General features: G+C 30.7%; 1 long non-coding RNA gene across 1 annotated transcript; it reads left to right on the plus strand.

The window, feature by feature from the left end:
* The first annotated feature begins 472 nt into the window (after nt 1-472).
* LOC127719093 (uncharacterized) lies at nt 473-2324 on the plus strand. Its single transcript, XR_007990163.1, has 3 exons — nt 473-498; nt 1164-1286; nt 1955-2324. It is a non-coding gene; the product is annotated as an uncharacterized LOC127719093 (long non-coding RNA).
* Nucleotides 2325-6431: the final 4107 nt, after the last annotated feature.

Here is a 6431-nt window from a genome sequence, read left to right on the forward strand (position 1 = left end):
CCCTCAAAAAATCATAATTATCTGCTGCTTAGCATCGGTTCACAGTGTTTTCAAGGGGTACTAATCTGCTTCCACATGTATACCCTGTGTGACATTTACATTTTTAGGTTCAACGAGGCCCAACATAATAACATACCATGCCAGATTTTTTACTGCCATTTTTGGTTTAAGTAATTAATCGTGAAGAACATACACTTTTCTTTTTACGACCATAAAATTTTCATTAAAGTTTATTTTCATATTTCTGACGCAGAACTAAAACAGAAAATTAAAAAAGCTGTAGACTTAATTACTATTCTAAATATCAAAGAAGCCCGCACATCAAACTATTTGATTTAGATTTTTTTTCTCCTGTCGACCCATCAATAAAAAAAAAATAAAATGTTTTCATAAAATAAAATGTTTTACCTACCTACCCTACCTAATTTTTTTCAAGGTGAAATAGGAAACACACTATTAATTTATTTTGGCCTTAAAGACATGGATATGGATTTCAATGTAAGTGTATATTATGAAAGAACAAACATGACCATATATTAAATAATGCTGACTCAGACCACTACAAATGAACACTAAAATGAGAAGAAACACAAGTTATAAAAATATATTGTATTTGGTTTTTTGTAGTAAATAGTCAAAATATGATTTTTTCTTTGAACAGTATGCCTTACTTTTTGTGCTACAGTTCTACAGGTGATGAAATATTATATTAAGGTGGTACCAAACCCCTTGACTAAAATTAATTTGGCTTGTAATTTTCATTAAATTTGGACAAAATTTTACTTTGAGCCTTTGACAAAAATATGAAAATTTCAAAAAACTTGAACCACACAATTTATCGGAAAAAACTCATCGAATCTATAGCAGTTTGACACACACAAATTTTTATCATTCAAAAGCTTAATATTTCCTTAACAATAAGTGATTTAGACATTCAGCTGATTTTACAGAGTTATCTCCCTGTTGTGTTATGTACCACCTTAAAACAGCATTTTTAAGGTCCACAGAGTACTGATTTCAGATGAAATTTCATTATAAGAAAATTCTGTTGACATGTAAACTTCTAGTATCATTCATATAGATCAAGAGGAATACATGTTGAAATGTGATATTGGTATAAAGATTGAATTATAGTGAAAAAGTTTTCAAACTGATTTTTTCAGATGATAGTCAACAATGTGGAACAAATGCATAGCCTGAAAAAAGAGGTGTTTTTCAGAGAAGCTAATGGGAAACTCAGATGGGCTCTTAGAAGTGGTCGGTTTGGTCCATTTACAGAAGAGTTTGTAAGTTTTAATAATTACATGTTATTGCAGTATATATCAAATGGTATAAAAAAGTTGTAGTTCCTTTTATCTTCAAAGTCATGCCATTTTATAACAATGTGTTTACCTCAGCATTAAAAAGTTTTAAGAAATCATTTTTATAATTATAATGATTGTATTCAAATGTTTCTGAAAAATGAGAAAATAAATAAATTTGGAGGTAGCTACAAAATCTGATTGTTGTATTTTTCATTTTCTTCAGTTTGACACTGATAATGAAATCACGTAGAAAAGCGCCTTCTTATACCGGATATATATATATATATATGTATAAATAACATTTGTTTTACATATGAAAAGTATGCCTTAATTATATTCATCTCTCATTCAATTGTAAAATCTTGAACAAAATAATCTTTTTTGGAAAATGAGGCTTGCTTGTTTATATGTAATTAGAAAATGAGTTGATATATACCAAAACTAGAAAATTAATTTATTATTTCAATTTTAAGTCAGACTAAAAGGGATGTTTAGAATTGTTACTTTGGGAAAATCAAAGTATAATTGATTTGTTATGTTAAAATTGCAAATTCTTATTTTTTTTAAATCAAATGATTGTGTTGATATTATTTTCTTTTGGCTTAATTTTAGACATGTTTTATTTAGCATTTTATTCTTATTTTTTTTAGGTTTTGATACAAGTTCTATGTAAAAAAGAAGAAGTAAGTTCTATGTAAAAAAGAAGAAGTAAACAGGCTGGTGGCTGAACTGGTTCTTCTGAGACATAAATCATGCTGACCACTGTATATCATTTCATGTTGACCACTGCATATCATTGTTACATCCATTTTCATTTTTATTTTTTTTCTTCAAAAAACTTTTATCTGTAGATATTTGTAGCAAAACATATTGACTAAACCTATATTTAAAGTGACAGTCCATATATTTGAATTTGTTTTATGATTTATAATCTCTTATATCAACTTTTTTATTCGAAAATATTAATCCTTAGCTGAAAATGTCGCTCAAATTTATCACACAAAACCTTTTTTGGAACCCAATAATAAAGTAAAGATTTTTCTATGCTTTTTCCAAAAATATAATAAAAAGTATGGGTCACCGTGCTTATTTTCAAGCTACGGGTTGTACGAAATTGCACAAATTTGCTTAGATTGTTTATGAAAAAACACATTTTTGTGCTTAAAAAGAAATCTATAAGATAGAATTTTGAAATATGATATGAGAAGATAGGTTTTATAATATGCTTTAAGAAAATAAAAAGAAAAAATGGTGTCACCGAACTTGTTTTCTTGCTACAAGTAAAAAATTAAAATTTCCCTATCAGTCCAGTATAAATTTTTTACTAAAAGAGTTATCTCCCCTTAAATGGCCAAGCTGAAAAATGATTCTAAAAACACAATTATTTGGTATTTATTTAAACATTTTTAATAATGCAATAAAACACCAAGTTTTCTTTCATTAAATAAACAGTCTAACCTATAAATTGCCTATCTGTCTCCTAATTTGCAGATTTGGGCAAAGATCTAGACCGATTGTGTACTGCGATTGTACAATCCAAGATGGCGGTATACCATGAATCTACCTTAACATTGTATCATTTGTGTTGTTTTCTGAAGTTTATTATTGTGTCATATATGTAATATATGTTTTGGTTGCAATAGCATGTAAATTTATTTCTGCAAATAAACTCATTTCATTTATTGATTCATATTCAATTATATAAATTTTCAAGGCTTGAAAGAGTCAGATTTTACCATGACTAATACAGAAATTATGTTTTTTCTACAATCATTGAAGTAGTTGAAATTGACATTGATATCTCATTTATATTGATCACATATTATACAATGTGTGTTATATCATATAAGTACACACTAATGTTTTATTAAATAACTAGTTATTTACATATGCTATATTGCTATTCAAATTTGTTTTATTACTATTGATAAACATCACAACCATAGATCCTATTACTGTTATTCCTAATAGGAATCCATCTACTACATTAACAAAAGAAAATTTGTTGGAAATGTTTAAATCAATTTTTTCCATCAAACCGGATTAATTTTATCTAATTTATTATATTTCTTTGTAAAATATTGAATTTTAAGTTTAGGACTGTTAGGCATGTATAAAATTTTTTTTTTATAATTATGAATAAATATTTTTTAAATTTATTTGTTTATTATTTATGCTGCAAATGTAAAGAAGATAACTTTACAAAATCAGTTATGAAAAGGGCAACATCATTTACAGATATCTTTTCCATCTGTTTTTTTTTTCTTCAGAACTTTGATTTAATCAAAAGTTTATCAATGATATGCTGTTTTTAATTACAAACTGGCAGATCACTCCAACTTCATCAAAAATTACCTTGACCAAAAACTTAAACCTGAAGCAGTACAAAAAATGAAAGGACATACAGACCGAAAAACATAATGCTCCTAAGTGGGGCATGAAAACAAAAATGCCAATATTCTATATAGATATAAGAAGATGTGGTATGAGTGACAATGAGACAACTCTCCATCCAAGTCAAAATTTATAAAAGTAAACCATTATAGGTCACAGTACAGTCTTCAACACAGAGCCTTGGCTCACACCGAACAGTAAGCTATAAAGGGCCCCAAAAAATTACTAGTGTAAAACCATTCAAACGGGAAAACCAACGGTCTAATCTATATAAAAAACGAGAAACACTTAAGCACCACATCAACAAACGACAACTACTGAACATCAGATTCCTGATGAATATATGCATGAAATGATATCAAACGAAACTACATTGTACCAGGTGCACAAAGTCAACAACAGATTAGCATTATACCACATTGAACAACAACTAAAACCTAGACCATATATGAACTTTTATCTTACCTCCTATGGATTTATGGGGATATGATTGGTTAACAGACTACACACTCTCACCCCATATGGAATTTACTGACCCAGTATATATCGTATTAGGCCACTAACACACCATGTAACCAATAGTATATGAAAACTACCGTTACAAGAAAAATTCATGGTATATGTGCATTTAAATTAGAGCTTTAAACATGGATGTTTGCTGTCATTGTATGGTTCAACTTTGCCAAAAGCTTAAGATGTTTTCTCTTTTTGTCTCGCTTGACGGAGTCAAAAAGCGAGACATAGTTATGCTGTTTCCGGTGTCGGCGGCGTCAACAATGTATTTGTTTGTGATTAGGTCTAGTTTATGGTGAACCGCTAGTGGTAAGTCAAAGTTATTTGGTAAGCAGCTGTATTAGTATTGGTACATCTCATTACCATGGAGATTATTTGGCCCCGCCCCCTCAGTTATGGTCTATTAACTTTGAAATTTTTGCTTAGTTTTCATGTATTAGTTTGTGATTAGGTCAGTTTATGGGGAACCACTAGTGGTAAGTTAATGATAATTGGTATACAGTTGTATAAGCATTGGCATATCTCATTTCCATGGAGATTATTTGGCACCGCCCCCTCAGTCATGGTCTATTGACTTTGAAACTTTTGCTTAGTTTTCATGTATTAGTTTGTGATTAGGTCGGTTTATGGGGAACTTCTAGTGGTAGGTCAATGATATTTGGTATGCAGTTGGATTAGCATTGGCACATCTCATTACCATGGAGATTATTTGACCCTGCCCCCTCGGTTATGGTTTATTGACTCTGAAGTTTTGCTTAGTTTACATGTATAAGTTTGTGTTTAGGTTTGTTTAAAGGGAGTTACTTATGATAAGTCAATGGTATTTGGTATGCAGTTGTATTAGCATTGGCACATCTCATTTCCATGGAGATTGTCTAGCCATGTACCTTTAGTCATGGTTCATTGACTTTGAATATTTGCAAAACTTACATGTTAAAGTGTTGCTATTTTAATTTCAACATTTGCATTATCGAAATTACTAAAAAGCGAGACATATCTCTGTTATATAGGGTTTATACCCGTCGAATAACTGTGTCTCATTGGTGTATGAACGTTATATAGGGTTTATACTCACCGAATAACTGTCTCCTTGGTGTATGAATGTTTTATATGGAATATATCCATCGAATAACTGTGTCTCATTGGTGTATGAACGTTATATAGGGTTTATACCCATCGAATAACTGTGTCTCATTGGTATATGAACGTTTTATAGGGAATATATCCATCGAATAACTGTGTCTCATTGGTATCTGAACGTTTGATAGGGTATATACCCATCGAATAACTGTGTCTCATTGGTATATGAACGTTATATAGGGTTTATACCCATCGAATAACTGTGTCTCATTGGTGTATGAATGTTATATACGGTATATACCCATCGAATAACTGTGTCTCATTGGTGTATGAACGTTATATACGGTATATACCCATCGAATAACTGTGTCTCATTGGTATATGAACGTTATATAGGGTTTATACCCGTCGAATAACTGTGTCTCATTGGTATATGAACGTTACATACGGTATATACCCATCGAATTACTCTGTCTCATTGGGATATGAACGTTATATACGGTATATACCCATCGAGTAACTGTGTTTCATTGGTATATGAATGTTACATACGGTATATACCCATCGAATTACTCTGTCTCATTGGTGTATGAACGTTATATAGGGTTTATACTCATCGAATAACTGTCTCCTTGGTGTATGAACGTTTTATATGGAATATATCCATCGAATAACTGTGTCTCATTGGTGTATGAACGTTATATAGGGTTTATACCCATCGAATAACTGTGTCTCATTGGTATATGAACGTTTTATAGGGAATATATCCATCGAATAACTGTGTCTCATTGGTGTCTGAACGTTTGATAGGGTATATATCCATCGAATAACTGTGTCTCATTGGTATATGAACGTTATATAGGGTTTATACCCATCGAATAACTGTGTCTCATTGGTTGTATGAATGTTATATACGGTATATACCCATCGAATAACTGTGTCTCATTGGTGTATGAACGTTATATACGGTATATACCCATCGAATAACTGTGTCTCATTGGTATATGAACGTTATATAGGGTTTATACCCGTCGAATAACTGTGTCTCATTGGTATATGAACGTTACATACGGTATATACCCATCGAATTACTCTGTCTCATTGGGATATGAACGTTATATACGGTATATACCCATCGAG

This window comes from Mytilus californianus, unplaced genomic scaffold, assembly GCF_021869535.1.
Source record: "Mytilus californianus isolate M0D057914Y unplaced genomic scaffold, xbMytCali1.0.p SCAF_10, whole genome shotgun sequence".
NCBI lineage: Eukaryota > Metazoa > Mollusca > Bivalvia > Mytilida > Mytilidae > Mytilus > Mytilus californianus.